Consider the following 18,736-nt stretch of genomic DNA (forward strand, 5'->3'; position numbering starts at 1 on the left):
ATGACACAAACTGCCAAAGCTCATTCAAGAGGAAATAGAACCCAATAGCCCTGTACCTTTAAAGGCATTGACTTGTAGTTTAAAACTTTTTCTCACAAATAAAGCTCCAGGCCAAAACGGCTTCACTGGCAAGTTGTACCAGACATTTAAGAGCAAAACAAACCAACTGTACAAAGATTCTTCCTGAATAGGAGGCAACACCCCAAACTCAATCCATGAGGCCAGGATTATTCTGATATAAAATAGGAAGTCAGTAAAGAAAACTGTGGGGCTTCTCACGCTGGCCCCGCCTGCCCTCCCCTGCCCCGGCGGGTGGCTGCCTGAGCAGGCGGGGAGCCGGGCGCAGGGCCGGCAGGCAGGCGACCACGACCCCAGCGGACTTCTGCGCTGCCCCTGACTGCCCAGGACGAGCACGCAGTCCGTTCTGGTCTCCTTGAGGTTCCTGCGGGATCCAGCCAGATGCCAGAAGTGGGTGGAGAATTGTGGGAGAGCTGACTTAGAAGATAAAACACCTATCAACTAAATAAACATTATCGATTATGTGCCAGACCTCTATGATCTGTAGAACTTGTAGGACAGTTCTTCAAGTTAATGCAATACCAACAATATCTGATCTTACCAGTCATTTGACCAATCTGTGTAGACACAGAAAACAAATAAAAAAAATTGAGTGAAGATGAAATGAAGACACTGAAACAGAAAAAAAAAATTGAATAAACTTCTGAACAGGAACAAAAACATAAAGAAACAAACATTAGCAATGCTCAGAATCCCAGTGCAGAAGAAGAGGGTGATGAACAGAATGAAGATATTTTGCCTTTAATCCTTGAAGAGAAGGAAAACAAAGAATACTTAAAGTCTTTATTTGAAATTTTGATTCTTATGGGAAACCAAAATATATCTCTGGATGGGCAAGAGGCTGATGAAATCCCAGAAGTTCTCCTCACACCTGACAACTTTCAGGCCCTTTTGGAGTGCAGGCTAAATTCTGGTGAAGAGGTCCTGAGACCACAGCAGATAACACATTGTTCTGTTCAAAAACACTGTAGAAGCCATGATGGAGATCTGTGAGAGCTGCATTCGGGAAGAAACCCTCAGGAAAGCGAGAGACTCACACTTCTTTTCCATTATCACTGATGATATGGTGGACATAGCAGGGGAAGAGCACCTTCGCGGTGTTGGTGAAGTTTGTGAATGAATCTAACCTGAAAGAAGAATTAGTGGACTTCCTGCCTTATAAAGCTGATGCAGAAATTTTGGCTGTGAAGTTTCACACTACTGTACCTGAAAAGTAGAGACTAAATATGGAGTATTGCTGTGGCCAGGCTTACATTGTGTCTAGAGGATTCTCTTCCAAAATGAGTTGTTGCTTCTAGAATTTTAGAGAAATATCCCCAAGCTCTCTACACTGCCCTTCCTGTGCCTTTAACATGTGGTTGGCAAAATCAGTGCCTGTGATGAGGGTGTCTGTTGAGGAACAATTGAAGAAGTTCGTTCTTTTTTCCATCCATCACCACAACTGCTATTAGAACTTGACAGTGTAATTTCTGTTCTTTTTAGGAACAGTGAAGAAAGGCGTAAAGAACTGAAGTAAATTTGCCATTCTTAGTGGACAGGCAGGCATGATGCTTTTGAAATTTTGGTGGATCTCCTGTAAGTACTTGTTTTATGTTTAAATGGTATAAACAGTGACACAAATATTAGATGGAATACTTGTATAACTGGTTGAACATTTGTACTCTGTAGTGCAGCAACAGATTTTGATTTCATTGTTTCCATTGTTGTTCTTAAAAACGTCTTGTTTTTAAGAGCCTTTGGGAAAAATTTCCAGGGACAAACTTCTGATGTCTTCTTTGTCACCAGTAGCTTAACTGCAGTACTGCAGTCACTCAGTGAAGTAATGGAAAATATTGAGGTTTATCATGAGTTTTGGTTTGAGGAAGCAACAAATTTGGAAATTTCCTAGGTCTCAGCAAGGTAACCTGGAATCTCAACTAACCTCTGAAAGTTACTGTAAAGAAAACCTAAGTGTTCCAACAGTGGAACACATCATTCAGGAACTTAAAGATATATTTTCAGAACAGCATCTCAAAGCTCTTAAATGCTTATCTCTGATACCCTCCATCATGGGACAGCTCAAATTCAATACATCAGAGGAGCACCATGCTGACATGTACAGAAGTGACTTGCCTAATCCAGACTTGCTTTCAGCTGAGCTTCACTATTGGAGAATCAAATGGAAACATGGAGGCAAAGATATAGAGCTTCCACCACCAATTATGAAGCCCTCCATCTGACTGACATCAACTTTTTTCTAATATATATGTCTTGCTAAAGGTCATGTGTATTCTTCCTGTAATAAGTGTTGAGAATGAACACTATGAAAATGGACAAAAGTGTCTCAAAGCATCCTTGAGGAACACTTTGACAGATCAAAGGTCAAGTAACTTGGCTTTGCTTAACATAAATTTTGATATAAAACATGATCTGAATTTATTGGTAGACATATATACAAAACTATATATAACTAAGTCAGAGCTTCCTACAGATAATTCAGAAACTGTTGAAAAGACCTAAAAGACTTTTAAAAATGGGCTTTCTCTTATATTTTATATTTGGAAGAAAAACCATAAGGTATATGTAGGTCACTTAATCACTAAATATCATTGCCTACATGAACACATTAGCCATTGGTAATCTGCCTGTGTACATGGCACCTGTTTGAGCTCTCATGCTGTGAAAACTTGTCTGTTCTTCCAGAAGACCCCATTGGAAGCACCAGTTTCACCTCTGCATGACCTCTGCGACTAGCACTCTGGAATTGTTTTAGTTGTCTTTTAGAATATAAAACGTTTTATTACCATGGATTCAGTTGTCAGGTATTATTATCAATTTTGAAGAAATGAATTTTGAGGAGGTATAAGAAAGGAATGCATCTTATGAAATGTTACAGTGAAGCCTACTATTGACCTTTGACTACTGGGAGTTTTAAGTGTGTTAGAATCTGTAATCTACAATTAAGGGAATTAACCAGAGTTGTGAGCTATCACACAGATTTAAGTATAGATTTTGTCTTTATCAAATGAACTGAAAGAACAAGTTACAGTTAAAGTTTGAGTGGAAGAGCCAGCTGTGGTTGTTCCACTTCTGGTTGTTGCTGTTTACATTCATTGTTTAGCCTACCTCTTCATAAGTCTACACCTTCATTTTAGCAAGTAAATGTTGAATACTTCTGCTTCATGGTCAAGACAGAATCAGAAGCCATTGATATGGGCAACTTGTCTATTTTCTTTTTCCATGACTATATCTACTGCCGTGTCTTGATTTATAAGCAAAACCTGAAAACCTACAAAACAAATGTTTTGTGGTGTATCTAGAAATAATACAGAAAATATTGCTGTTATTTTTGGTGAAGAAAATCAATTTTGTATGGTTTATTTCAATCTAAATAAAATGTGAAATTTGTTTTAAAAAAATAAAACTATATGAACACAGATGTAAAAGAATCTTTTTTTTTAAAGAGAGAGAGAATTTTTTAATATTTATTCTTTAGTTATCGGTGGACACAACATCTCTGTTTGTACGTGGTGCTGAGGATCGAACCCGGGCCGCACACATGCCAGGTGAGCGCGCTACCGCTTGAGCCACATCCCCAGCCCCGTAAAAGAATCTTAACAACAACATATATCAAGGATAATACATTATGATCAAGTGGACTTTATCCAAGAAATGCAGAGTTGTTTTTGTAAATTAAAAAATCAATCTGTGTAATTGCCTTTCCCCGACTACTGCTATGCTGGAGATGGAACCTAGGGCCTTGGACATGCTGAACTATTGAGTTACAGTTCGGTCTCACCATATTAATAATAAGAAAAATCTTATAATCATCTCAGTAGATGGAAAAATTAAGCCTTGGGAAAAATTAAATATTCATTCATGATGAATACTCTCAGCAAATGAAGGAGAGAACTTTCACACTACTGGTGCATCTATGAAAAACTAACAATATTCTTAACAGTGAAAGACTAAATGGTTTCTTCTTATGAACAGGAACAAGGCAAGGATAGGTACTCAGACCACTCAACATTATACTAGAAGTTCTAGCCATTGCAATAAAGCAAGAAAAATATTAAAAAGGCTCAAATATTGTAAAAAAAAAAAAAAAGTAGAAATTTGTTAACAGTGTCTTGATCATCTTTGTACAAAATCCTGGGGATGCTACCCTGTGGCTATAAGACCTGTTATGTGTTTTTAGCAAGATTACAGAATCAAAAATCAATATACAAAAATCAGTTGTATTTCTATATAATGACCACAAATGAAAACTGAACTTTCAGAAGTTCTATTCACAAAATTATTACTATAAAGATATGATACACTTCAGATAAATTTGGCAAAAGATGTGCAAAACTTGACTACTGAAAACCACACAACATCATTAAAAGGAATTAAAGAACTAAATCAGTGGAGAGATATACAGTGTTGATGAATCAGTCTTGTTCATATGTCAAGCTTCTTCAAGACAATCCCAATGAAAATCTAAATAGGCTTTATAAAAAGTGTCAAGTTGATTCTGAAAGTAATACATAAATGCAAAGGATCCAAAATAACCAAATGTTTATTTTTTTGTTTTTGTTTTATGGAGGGTGTCTTGGGTTTTTGGTTTTGGTTTTGGTTTTGGTTTCGGTACAGGGGATTGAACCCAGGGGTGCTTAACCACTGAGCCACATCCCAGCCTTTTTTATATTTTATTTTGAGACAGGGTCTTGCTAAGTTGCTTAGGGTCTCACTAAATTGCTGAAACTGGCTTTAAACTTGCAATCCTCCTGCTGGAGGAGCTGCTGGGATTACAGGTGTACACCACCATACCCAGCACCAAAACATTTTTGAAAAAGTACGAGTTTGGAAGACTACCTGATTTCAAGACTTATTATAAAGCTTCTACAATCAAAACAGGAAGCAAGTAGTGAAAAGACCAGTGAAATGGACTAGAGGGTCCAGAAGTAAACTCATCCTTACATGCTGATTAATTTATGATTAGATTAATTTAGAATTAGGGGAGAATCATCTTTCCTATCTCAATAAATGGTTCACGATTGTGAGCTATCCAAATGAGACCAAAAAGAGCTGTGGCTGGAAACAGATCACAGAAATAAAAGCAGGAGCTGAGATTATAAACCTTCCAGAAGAAAAATTTATAGAAAGCTCGGGTTAGATAAAGATGTCTTTTTTTAAAAAAAAAATTATTTTTTAGTTTTAGGTGGACACAATATCTCTATTTTATTTTTATGTGGTGCTGAGAATCAAACCCAGTGCCTCATGCATGCAAGGCGAGCATGCTACCACTTGAGCCACATCCCCAGCCCCAAGATGTCTTAAAAAGTACACAACAAGCACTTACAATGAAAGAAATTCAGTAACTAATTGAAAAACAGGTAAAAAATTTGAATAGATACTTCACAAAAGGGCGGGGGGCAAATAAGCACCAAAAAAATTGCTGACTATCATTATTCATTACAGAATTACTAGTTAAAACCATAAGCACCCATCGGCATGGCTAGCATAAATATACTGATTACATCAAACATTGATGAGAAAGTGGAGCAACACTTCCATGCACTGCTGGTGATACTATGAGGTGGTACAACCACTTTGGAAGCAGTTTAGTCATCTCTTTAAAAGTTATTTGTGTTTAGCATGAATAGCTTTTACAATGTTGAGGTATGTTCCTACTATCCCTAGTTTTCTAGTGTTTTGAACATTAAGGTGTATTGTATTTTGTCAAATGCTTTTTCTGCGTTGAATGAGATGATCATATGATTCTTATTTTTAAGTCTATTAATATGATGAATTATGTTTATTGATTTGGTATGTTGAAACAACCCCTGCATCCCTGAGATGAATCCCACTTGATCATGCTGTACTATCTTTTAAATATGTTTTTGTATGCAATTTGCCAGAATTTTATTGAGAATTTTTACATCTATGTTCATCAGGGATATTGGGCTGAAGTTTTCTTTCCTTGATGTGTCTGTCTGGTTTTGTATCAGGGTGATACTCACCTCATAGAATGAGTTTGGAAGAGTTCCCTCCTTTTCTATTTCATGAAATACTTTGAGGAGTATTGGTGTTAATTCTTCTTTGAAAGTGGTGTAGAAGAACTGGGGAAAGCATTCCCGCTAAAAACTGAAATAAGACAAGGATGTCCTCTTTCACCACTTCTATTCAACATCATCCTTGAAACTCTAATGAGAGAAATTAGACAAAAGAAAGAAATGAAAGGGATATAAATAGGTAAAGAAGAACTCAAACTATCACTATTTACTGATGACATGATTCTATATCTAGAAGATCCAAAAAATTCCACCAGAAAACTTCTAGAACTAATAAATGAATTCAGCAAAGCAGCAGAATATAAAATCAACACCCATAAATCAAATGCATTTCTATACATCAGCAATGAATTCACTGAAAGAGAAATTAGGAAAACTCCATTTACAATAGCCTCAAAAAAAAAAAAAATCTGGGAATCAATCTAACAAAAAAGGTGAAAGACCTCTACAATGAAAACTACAGAACACTAAGGAAAGAAATTGAAGAAAACCTCAGAAGATAAAAAGATCTCCCATGCACCTGGATAGGCAGAATTAACATTGTCAAAATGGCCATACTACCAAAAGCATTATACAGATTAAATGCAGTTCCTATTAAAATCCCAATGACATTCTTCAAAGAAATAGAAAAAGCATTTATGAAATTTATTTGGAAAAATAAGCGACCCAGAATAGCTAAAACAATACTTAGCAAGAAAAGTGAAGCAGGAGGCATCACAATACCAGATCTTAAATTACACTACAGAGCTATAGTAACAAAAACAGCATGATATTGGCACCAAAATAGACTTGTAGACCAATGGTACAGAATAGAGGACACAGAGACTAACCCACATAAATACAGTTATCTCATACTAGACAAAGGTACCAAAAACATTCACTGGAGAAAAGATAACCTATTCAACAAATGGTGCTGGCAAAACTGGAAATCCATATGCAACAAAACGAAATTAAACCTCTATCTCTCTCTCACCTCTCTCACCTTGCACAAAAATCAACTCAAAGTGGATCAAAAACTTAGGCACTAGAACAGAGACCCTGCACCTAATAGGAAAAAATAGGCTCAAATCTTCACCATGTCAACCTAGGATCTGACCTCCTTAACAGGACTCCTAAACCACAAGAAGTAAAATCAAGAATCAGTAAATGGGGTGGATTCAAATTTAAAAGATTCTTCTCAGGGCTGGGGAAGTGGCTCAAGTGGTAGCGTGCTTGCCTAGCATGCATGAGGCAATGGGTTCGATTCTCAGCACCACATAAAAAATTTAAAAACTATATTGTGTCCCCCTAAAAAAAACTAAAAAATAAAATATTTTTTAAAGAAGATTCTTCTCAGCAAAGAAAACAATTAATAACATGAGGAGAGAGCCTACAGATTGGGAGAAAATCTTTACCACATGCACCTCCAATAAAGCATTAATCTCTGGGATATATAAAGAACTCAAAAAACTAAACACCAAAAAAAAAATAATAACCCAATCAATAAATGGCTAAGGAACAGAACAGACACTTCACAGAAGAAGAAATACAACTGATCAACAAATATATGAAAAAGTTTTCAACATCTCTAGCAATCAGAGAAATGCAAATCAAAACTATTCTAAGATTTCAATCTCACTCCTATCAGAATAGCAATCATCAAGAATACAGGCAACAGGGGCTGGGATTGTGGCTCAGCGGTAGAGCACTTGCCTCGCATGTGCAAGGCCCTGGGTTCGATCCTCAACACTACATAAAAATAAGTAAATAAAAAAAAAAGGTATTGTGTCCAACTATGACTAAAAAATAAATATTAAAAAAAGAATACAGGCAACAATAAATGTTGGCCAGGATGTGGTATAAAAGGTTCACTCATTCATTGCTGATGGGAATGCAAATTGGTGCAACCACAATGGAAAGCAGTATGGAGATTCCTCAAAAAACTGGGAATGGAACCACCATTTGACCCAGCTGTCCCACTCCTTGATTTATACCCAAAGAACTTAAAATCAGCATACTATAGTGACGCAGCCACATCAATGTTTATAGCAGCTCAATTCACAATAGTAGACTATGGAACCAACCTAGGTGTCCCTCAATAGATGAATGGATAAAGAAAATGTGGTATATATACTCAATGGAATATTACTCAGCTTTAAAGAAGAGTGAAATTATGGCATTTGTCAGTAAATCGTTGGAGTTGGAGAATATCATGCTAAGCGAAATAAGCCAATCCCACAAAACCAAAGGCTGAATGTTCTCTCTAATATGTGGATGCTAATTCACAATAAGGTGGGGGATGCTAGGGAAGAATAGCATTACCTTAGATTAGGTAGAGGGAAGTGATAGGAGGGGAGGGGTGAGGATATGGGGATAGGAAAGACAGTAGAGTAAAACAGACATTATATGTGATATATATGACTATATGACTAATATGATTCTGCAACATGTACACTCAGAAAAATAAGAAATTATATCTCATCTATGTATGATATATCGAACTGCATAAATGCATTCTACTGTCATGTATAATTAATTAAAACATTTAAAAAAATTTTTAAAAGTTACTTGTACACCTACTGTGTGACCCTGCTCATTGGACTCTTAAATTTTTTATAGTTCAATCTGATAAATTTTTTTTATTCTTTATTTTAATTTGTTATGTGTGACAACAGAATGCATTATAATTCATATTACACATATAGAACACAATTTTTTATATCTCTGGTTGTACACAATGAAGAGTCACACCATTCGTGTCTTCATACATGTACTTAGGGTAATGATGTCCATCTCATTCCACTGTCTTTCCTACCCCCATTCCCCCTCCATTCTCAATCAATAAATGGGCCAAGGACATGAACAGACACTTCTCAGAAGAAGATATACAGTCAATCAACAAATATATGAAAAAATATTCAACATCTCTAGCCATTAGAGAAATGCAAATCAAATCTACTCTAAGATTTCATCTCTCTACAGTCAGAATGGCAGCTATTAAGAATACCAACAACAATAAGTGTTGGCGAGGATGTGGGGGAAAAGGCATACTCATACATTGCTGGTGGGACTGCAAATTGATGCAGCCAATATGGAAAGCAGTATGGACTCTTAAATATTTACTCAAAAGAAATAGAAGCATATGACCACATGAAAAATTGTACACAAGTGTTTACAGAACCCTGTTTGTAATTGCCAAGAGCCTAACCTCCCAAATGTCCATCAGCAGGTATGTAGACAAGCAAACTGTGGTATAGCCACACGTGGAGTACTACTCTACTTTCAAAATGCATACAACATGAGTGCATCTCAAAACCATTATACTCAGTGAAAGAAGCCAGACTAAGATGGATGCATGCTGATATTCCATTTGTATGAAATTCTAGAAAAGGAACATTAATCTGTAATGACATAAATACCAGTGGTTACCTAGAGACAGAAAGGGAGAAGGATGTATTATAAAGACACAGGGGGAAACTGGGGTGATGAATCTGTTCCTTTTCTTGATTGTGGCAATGGTGTGACTAAGGTGCACATACATCAAATTGTGCAATTATATGTAAAATTTATTACATATCAATAACCTCAATATCACATGGACCCAATATTAATATGTAAGCATATTATTAGACCCTAATAAGGCTATAAAAAATCTTTTTTAAATGATAGACAAACTCAAAATATGAAGACCTGCTTGTTCAGTGAATGAATTGAAGAGGACCTGATGTGGGACATTAGATCTTATAAATTCAGCATCCACTCTGTTAAAACCAATGATAATCCTAAGAATGCCTGAGCTGAAAATTACATTTATTTCAGCAAATCGTTTCTTAGTAGTGTTATTTAAATAAAATTCAGCAGTAGCATTAAGATGTTTAAGGGCTCCTAAATAGAAGTGTCCACAAGAAGTACCCATTTAGAGCCAGGTGCAGTGGCACATGCCAGAAATCCTACTGATTGGGAAGACCAAGGAAGGAAAATGGCAGGTCCAAGACCAGCCTCGGCAACTCAGATTCTGTCCCAAATAAAAGTTCTAGGGCTTGAACATCTTCTCTGATATGAAGAGGCTGATTCATAGTGTGGTGGGAGGGGAGCAAGGAACTGGGGCTGGAACCTCTTCTCTGATATGAGGAAGCTGATTCATAGTGGGGGGGCGCATGGGAAGATTAGACAGACTCTAGATAGGTCAGAGGGGAGGAAGGGGAAGGGGGAGCAGGGGGTAGGAAAGAAGGTGGAATGAGATGGACATCATTACCCTAAGTCCATGTATGAAGACATGAAAGGTGTGACTCTACTTTGTGTACAACCAGAGATATGAAAAATTGTGCTCTATATGTGTAATATGAATTCCAATGTATTCTGCTGTCATATATAACAAATTAGAATTTAAAAAATAAATTTTTTTTTTAAATGCTGAGGCTGGGGCTGTAGCTCAGTGAAGGAGAGCTTGCCTAGCATGTGCGAGGCACTGGGTTCGATTCTTAGCAACATATACAAATAAAATAAAGGCATTCTGTCCATATACAACTACAAAAAAAATTTTTTTAAATGCTGAAGTACTCACAAGTAAATGTGTGAGGAGGTAATTAATTACACTCCATTCTTTTTTAAAAAATAAATATTTGTTTTTTAGTTGTAGTTGGACACAATTCCTTTATTTCATTTATTTATTTTTTTCTGTGTGGTGCTGAGGATGGAACCCAGGGTCTCCCACGTGCAAGGTGAGCACTCTATCGCTGAGCCACAACCCCAGCCCTACATACCATTCTTATCTAGCGGGATAGACTATGTGAACTTGAAAGCCGCAGAGGCACAAAGCGGCCTTCTTCCTAAGGATTAAGTGAGTCGTCAACAGCTATTTTTAAATAATTCATTACACAGTGTTATAGAACTCAAACTTACTTTCTCTTCAGTTCAATGAAAGATTTCATTATATTCACTGGATGAATTCAAAACAGCACTCACTCAGGATTGATTTGGAAACATAATCTACTTGGAGTACAACAGAGAAGTCTACGGGAGTCACATATGGAAAGACAGGGACTCTGGATTCAGCTCTGCCAAAGTGCCTTCCAGAACATTGTTCCTGCTGGATCTGCAGGAAGTGAGGAGGGGTTTCAGGATGGCACCCATCATGCAGAGATAGTGCAAGTGCACATAGCACGTGAGAGGTTCTCAATCCTACAGGAAGCCAAATAAGATTCCACCTGTAGCATCCCCAGTGAATGTCACCTTGCACCCCCTCTGCCTGGAGCACACTCTGGAATGCAGTGTTCCAAGCTCAGGAGTCTTGGTTCTTCCTGAACTCACACCCCATATTGAACAGCTCCTCTTTAGCCAACCCTTTCCCTTGAAGCCCAGGATCTGCCCCAGGAGCCCCAAGACAGAACCCACGGCTTCCACTGTCAGCCATGAGCTTTGCATATGCCTTCCTGTGACACAGAACTCATTACACACCTTCTTTGATTGAAAGAAGAGTTTCAAGGATGATTTCCACCAAGCTTGAAAGGTCTAGAAAAGACCCAGATAGAGTGAACAGTGTCCTGATTTAGATGTGTGGGACTACTCTCGGTCCCCGAGCACCCTTCCAACTTGGCTAACTTCCCCAAAGTAGAGCCAGAGTGCTAGGAGATCATGCCCCCAGGGGGCCTGTGACCATTGGCTGCCCAGGCCCATGCTGGGATCAGGCCTCCTGCCATTCCCCTGAACAAAGTGTCCCCTACCCAGGGCCCAGATTAACTCCTTCTGCTTCCATATAGAAACCTGCTCCCCACTGCCCCCATCCCACCCAGTCACCTGCACATGAATCCTCATCTAGGAGTGGCCTTCTGACAGCCACCCAAGACACATTTTGAATGAATGTACCCAGAAACAGGGCTTGTAGGGAGGACCCGTGAGCATGCAGTCACTGCAGCCTTCTCTTCTGCTCTTCCCTTCCTCTGCCTGTGGGTGACCCAACAGCTCTAAAATGAGGCTTGGGAACATCACCACAGGCCTACCAGTGTCCTCAGGTATCTGAGACACTGGCAGGAGGCCCACTACCTCCCCTACTTCACAAAGGGACTGCTGTGGGGACAGCAAGGAGCCACAGAGGAGCTGCCTGTCCTGGCGGGCTCAAGTTCTCACGGGTTCAATGAAGACATTCTGCTATAGAGTGCACCCTTTCTCTCACTTGAAAAAGGATAGAAAGGGAGCCTGTATTTCTTGTCCCCACTCTGGTCTTAAAATCAAATGTCTTTTCCAGTGAAACTGGCACTATGGCCTCCCATGCACCCACCCAGAGAGGCTGAGCAGTTCCAAAGCTCGCCCTGTTTGCAGAGGCACTGCAGAGGCACCTGGACAAGCTGTGTCTCCTCACCCACACGGCCTCCCCAGGCTCACTGAACAGCCAGCCTGAGCCATGGGCACTTTACGAAGGAGCTCTGCCCGCATGCACTGCTCCCTCCCCTCAGGCCCAAGCATGGGAAGCCAGGCTGTGGGAGAGCTCCTGTGATCCCTGTGAAGAGTCTAAAGGCGGTGAATATCGGCAATCCACTTCTCTCTGCAGTGGCCTGCAGCCCGTAGCAGTAGTCCTCAAAGTGGGATACTGGGGTGGAAGCTGCAGCAGCATCTGGGAACCTGTGAGAAATGTAGACCTGCTGCCTAAGGCCCTGGGGAAGGCCCAGCATCTGCATTTTGAGGAGCCCCTGGGAAAATTCTGATGCACATTCAAGTTCAGGACCCACTGGCCTAAAAGAGCCTGCCTCTGGAGGAAGCCTGGAGGAAAGTCTGGGAACAAGCCTTCAGCAAAGCCGTCCCCACCTGCAGTTCTGTGGTGGGTGAAGCAGATGTCAGTAGCGGGTTTTCCTAACACAGGGGGCCCTCCCCTCAGAAGAGAAGCCCCTCTGGCCTGGGCTTCCAGATGTCCAAGCTCTGGGCACCTGGGTGCTTGCCCTGCCTGCCTCACCTGTCCTATCTATGCTAGGAACATCACCGTGCCAGGGGGCTTCATGGATTGTGTCCTGAGCTCCATCTCTGGTGGGCCTGGAGGGAGGCCCAGTTAGCCTCAGGCTCCTACTCCGAGGTTGACAGGTCATAATGGGTCAACTAATAACACCGATCTAGAAGTCCTGAGCTAGAATGGAGACAATGGCTGTGCTACACCTGGGATCAGGAGCCCACACTAACTGTTCCCTCCCAAGTGTCTGGCAGGAAGGAGACCTTTGTGGGCCTCTATTTCACTTGTCCTCCCACCAGTCCTTGAGGAAGGTCCCTAGGGTGGCTATGGTGCTCTGGTTCTCAGGGTCCTGGTGACAGCCACCCCAGCTGCTCCTGGGCCGCTGAGGGGGTGGCTAATCAACATCCAGGCTGTCAATGTGATACCTTTCCTCCAGGAAACTGGTTCAGGAAAGCTCTGTGGCCAGGATCCAGTTGCCTGTTAAAGAGTAACTTACACCCCATATTACATTCGAGTCCAGGAGTAAATATCCAGGGGAAGTGTTTGTTTTAAGGGGTGAACAAAGCATCCTTTGTCCACGTTCTGCCAGCTCTAGGCTTTGGTAGACAGGAACTGGCCAGTGCGGCCCCAGGGGAACGCGAGCCTCACAGGCGCCCAGTTAAGCAGTGCAGGTCAGGCTTATCCTGCAGGCTGTTGCCCACCTGAAGTGAAGGGTCGACAGTTCAGGCAGCACCCCCCACAAGGCCAGAGGGGTCAGCCTCTCCCTCCCAGACCCCCACGGAAGAGGAGGTGGCAGCAGGGGCCTCTGTCCCCGCTTGGCAGCAGCTGGTCTGTGGTTTCTTTGCTTGTCTGGAGGGAAGGTGTTAGTCACTCCAAGTGGGGCCCTGGCAGATCCCTGTTCCTCCCCCATCCCCTGGGGTCTTGCCACATCCCTGATCACTCAGCCCTGGCTCGTCCTCAATCTCCCAGGGCGCTCTGCTGAAGCACTCCTTCCTGGGCCCCACCTGGATGGCTGGGTCAAATTCCTGTGAGTGGGAGTCTGGCTCTTGTGCATTTTTAAAAGCTCCTCAGGCGGCTTCAAAATAATATGAGAAGAAGGGGACTGGGTGGAGGAGAAGTAAAACAGGCTGAGCACAAGCGGATCACTGATGAGTTCCTGGCGGTTCCTTGCAGGTTCTGCCTAATTCCCCAAAAAGCTTGCTCTTCAACACCAGTGATGCTGGGAATTTTATCAGTGTTCAATATTCCATAACGGAAGTTTTATCAATGCTTCCCAAGAGGTCCTACTGTGCAGATTGAGACTACACAGTGAATGGGATTTGACAGGACAGGCTAGGGGCAGGGATGCAGGCTCAGGCAGTAAGAGGGCGTCTTGTACCCCAGGCCAGGACTTGCTGTCATTCCTTTGGAACCCGAGCAAGGCCCTGGGAAGCGGAACTCAGGGTCTGCATTTTATATTAAGAAGTCTTGGGCGTGCAGGTAGCCTGGCTAGTCACATGTCCTGCTGAACAGGAGACTTGGAGTGGCAAGAGCTGGGCTGGAAGGGCTTCACAGGGGTTACTGGGACACTCAGACCCAGCTCAAGGCTCTGAGGTGCCCAGTGCCTCTGCCCAGGAACCTGCCCTCTGTGGAGGGGAATCACCGGCTGGGAGCAGTGCCCTTCATCCACTGAGCACCTGTGGCTTCGTGAATGGGCCAATGGCCTCCAAGGAGCTGAAAACCAGGCAATCAGGTGGGGCCTGGCCTGGGAAACCAGGTCAAGGATACCGTACCAGGCCTAGCACTACAGACACACCCTCGCCTCACCTAAGTATGTCCCCACCCCTTTCTAGGGGATGGCCCTGTCCTCAGTCAGCCACACACCAGGAATGGAGGAGTTTGTAGCTGAGACCCATTTAATGACAATGGGGGAACACCCAAGACCTGGCAGGTACCCCCACTTCTGTAGGCCAGCCCTGTGTCAGAAGGAGGCCGCACTTGGGAGATTGGAGGCCACTTCCCTGCATTCCTCTTCCTCCTCCTCGAATGCCTGCCCTAATTAGCACCTTGGCCAGCTGGACCTTCATGGGAAGCTCTGCAGGTCACACCCTTGGCCCACCCAGCACCCTGTCCATTCCAGCATGTGCCAGGCCCTGACCCAAGTCCTAGGAGACGGATACCCAGCACAAAGGCCACACTAAGCTGGTGCGGTGGGAGGACTGGCATTCTCCCATGGGAGTGCCATGTGCTCAACTGGCACAGAAATGGACAAGGCCTCCCATCCTGGAAGGTAGGGCTCTCTGGGTCATTACTTATCTCCCAGGCCAGCAGAGGTGGCTCAGGGCAGCCTAGTGCCCAGAGGAGAGAGAGAATGTGGCTGGACAGTGTCTGCATGACTCGCCAGGGTCCTCCAGAGCACACAACACCCTGCCCCAGTGACAGCAGGAGTCAACAGCATACCCAAGGCCCCCATCCCCTCCCTCAGACTCTGGCCCCCTTTGCTTGACACTTCTGACCCTCGCTTGGGTGGGTGGCAACCCTGAGCAAGTCAATAATCTCTCAGAGCCTCAACTTCCCTATCCATAAAATTGGGTCCCCATTCCTGTGAAGGACAACTGTCATAGACAGGATCCTTTGTGGCAGGGGCAGGTGGTAGAGTGGAGCTCCACATGCCCCAAGAGCCCCAAGATGCAGTCTCTAGAGAGGAAAGGCTATTCACATGCCCAGACACACAGCAGTACACTTGATCTAACACACACACACACACACACACACACACACACACATCCCTAAAGCTGCAAACTTCCACAGGTGTATGCATACAGATAAGCAATGCTTGGGACAAAGTCTAGCAAAACAGACACCAAAACAACAACAACAAGGAATGGGGCAAGATAAAGGGAATTGGCCAAGATAGACCAGAATTTTATTGGTAATGCTTTAATTTTTTTGAGACTGTGTTTAAGAATTACTGTCTGATTTTAAATAAATAAAAATTTCAGTAGCAGCTTCTTGCAAGGGTGTGGGGAGAATGACACCCCATGAGTCTAATGAGGCTCCCACCCCTCCTGCCCTAGCTCCTCCCACCCCTCCTGTTCTGGTTCCTCTCATCTTCCTCGACTGTCAGTCAGGTCATTTATTCACTTAACAAGAATGGGCTGCCCCCTCCTCTATGGTGCCCTCAGGCTGGGCTCCAGATCAGAGAAAATTCCAAGTGGCCTGGCCTGTAGGGGCCCTAGTCCTGTCTGAAGTTGCAGGAAGTCCTGGAAACCCAGCCCTGGCCACTGGTGACTAGCTCCAGAAAAGGTTTGGAGAAACTGGAAAGCCCAGCTCTCCAGGCTGGGGTTGTGGCTCAGTGGCAGAGCACTTGCCTAGCACATGTAGCAGCACAGCATACAAATATAAACAGCATTCCCATTATAGTAGCACCACAAACAAATAAATAAATAAAATAAAGGTTCATAGACAACTAAAAAATATTAAAAGAAAGAAAGAAAACTCAGCCATCAGGTCTTTCATGCCAAACACCGTGAATATTTCCCACAAAAGAGAAAATGTGTCAGATCAAAATGAACTAATCAGAGGCTGGGACTGTGGCTCAGTGGTAGAACTCTTGCCTAGCATATATGAGGCACTGGTTCAGTCTGAAGTATCTCATAAAAAAATTAAACAAAATAAAGGTATCATGTCCATCTACAACTAAAAATATTTTTTAAAAAATTAACTAATCAGGGCTGGGGTTGTGGCTCAAGCGGTAGAGTGCTTGCCTAGCACTGCGAGACTCTGGGTTCAATAAAGGTATTGTGTTCAACTACAACTAAAAAATTAATATAAAAAATAATTAATCAGTCAGGTATGGTGGCACATACCTATAATCCCAGTGGCTCCAGAGACTGAGTCAGTAGGATTGCAAGTTCAAAGCCAGCCTCAGCAAAAGTGAGGTGCTAAGCAACTTAGTGAGACCTGTCTCTAAAATATAATACAAAATAGGGCTGGGGATGGGGCTGGGGATGTGGCTCAAGTGGTAGAGGGCTCGCCTAGCATGCATGAGGCACTGGGTTCGATTCTCAGCACCACATAAAAATAAAATAAAGATATTGTGTCCACCTAAAACTAAAAAATAAATATTAAAAAAACAGGGCTGGGGATCAGGGGCTCACTGGTCGAGTGCCCCTGGGTTCAATCCCTGGTACCAAAAAACAAAAAACAAAAAAACCTAACTAATCAGACAGTAAAATGTACACCAAAACCAAAAAGAGGCCAGTGAAGAAGTATTCCAGCAACCAAGAAATAACAACAGGCATGGTTGTTGTAATCCCAGAGACTCAGCAACTTAGCAAGGTCCTAAACAAACAACTTAGTGAGAACCTGACTCAAAAAAAAAAAAAAACATAGGGAACTGGGGATATGACTCGATGGTAGAGTGCCCCTGGGTTCAATCCCCAATGCCAGAAAGAATAAAGAAAGAAGAGGAAGCAGGTAAGACCGCAGGCCTCTCCAAATGCCTAGTACCATGCTTCTAGGGCTGCAGCCCAGAACTTGAGGCTCTGCTGAGTGTCCTTCAGAGGCACCTCACTGACCACAGTGCCCATGAGTTCTGCCATTGGTCTCTCCCAGATGGACATCCAGGCCCTGCCCAAGGTCTTTCTTCCAAATCTTCCTTAGGACCCAAACTCCCAGATGAGGGTGTCCAAATCTATACCTTCCCTATGGGCACATTCAGCAAACACTCCTGGAAGACCTGCCCTGGGCCAGACGTCAGGATGCAGCATAGCCCAGGCTCCTGGGCTCCACATGGGCTGATGAGTTCCTTAGATCTATCACCTTGGCCTGAAGGATCAGACCAAGGCCTGGAAGAAATGTGTCAACTCGTAGAACATACTGCCAGGAGGGTACCAGGAAAATAAGTTCCAGGCACAACCTCCCAAAAGACCCTGCCTAAAAGACCCTGCCTGCTGCCCAGTGACCACTGGGCTCCTGGGAGCATCCTGGGAGACTTTGTTCCCTGTAAACAGGCAGCAGAATTGTGCCCAGAGGGTCAGACCCTGGAGAACAGAGCTGGGGCAGGGAGCTGGGAGAGAGCATGAAGCCTGTCCAGGGCTTGGAAATGCCCTAGGAGAGGGTGGAGGAGGAGGCTGCCTGGGCAGCCAGGTAGGATGCCGGCAGTGGCAGGGGGAACTCAGGGCCAGGGATTTTCCCTGGCAGGAAGTAGGGACTCAGTGCCCATGTGGGGGTTGGAGCTCAGAAACAGGCGCTGGCTGAGGCCTGGCCAGGAAAGTGCTGGGACTAGGTTGGGGGTCACAAGATGTAGCATTCATGGGCCTCTTCTGGCCAGATGCTCTCCAGAGACATGGTGGATCGGATAGTGGGCACCCAAGGGCCCCTCTGGTGCACCTGTGGGAGGTTTGGCTTGTAGACAGCCAAGTTAAGAAAGACAGCAGCCCACTACCATCCAGCCTACTGCTGCTTCAGGGTAGCCTCTGTGCCAAGCACGAAGGCCAGGCCTGCCTTCCTCAGGACTCTTGCCAGGATGTATTGGTCACTTCCAGTTGGCCTTGTCCCCCAGTGCACTCATCCCTGGTCCATCTTGGTCCACCTACTGCTTTGTTGGCCACACTCCCACACAAGCATGTCCCCTCAGCTAATGCTTACACAGCTCAGGAGATAGATAAGGTCATCATCCCCACACTCCAGATAAGGAACTGAAGCCCAGAGACATTGAGTAACC

General features: G+C 43.2%; 1 pseudogene; it reads left to right on the forward strand.

Annotated features, from left to right (window-relative positions):
- Positions 1-882: 882 nt before the first annotated feature.
- LOC143393572 (52 kDa repressor of the inhibitor of the protein kinase pseudogene) lies at positions 883-3,405 on the forward strand (annotated as a pseudogene).
- Positions 3,406-18,736: the final 15,331 nt, after the last annotated feature.

The sequence above is a fragment of the Callospermophilus lateralis genome, chromosome 3 (assembly GCF_048772815.1).
Source record: "Callospermophilus lateralis isolate mCalLat2 chromosome 3, mCalLat2.hap1, whole genome shotgun sequence".
NCBI lineage: Eukaryota > Metazoa > Chordata > Mammalia > Rodentia > Sciuridae > Callospermophilus > Callospermophilus lateralis.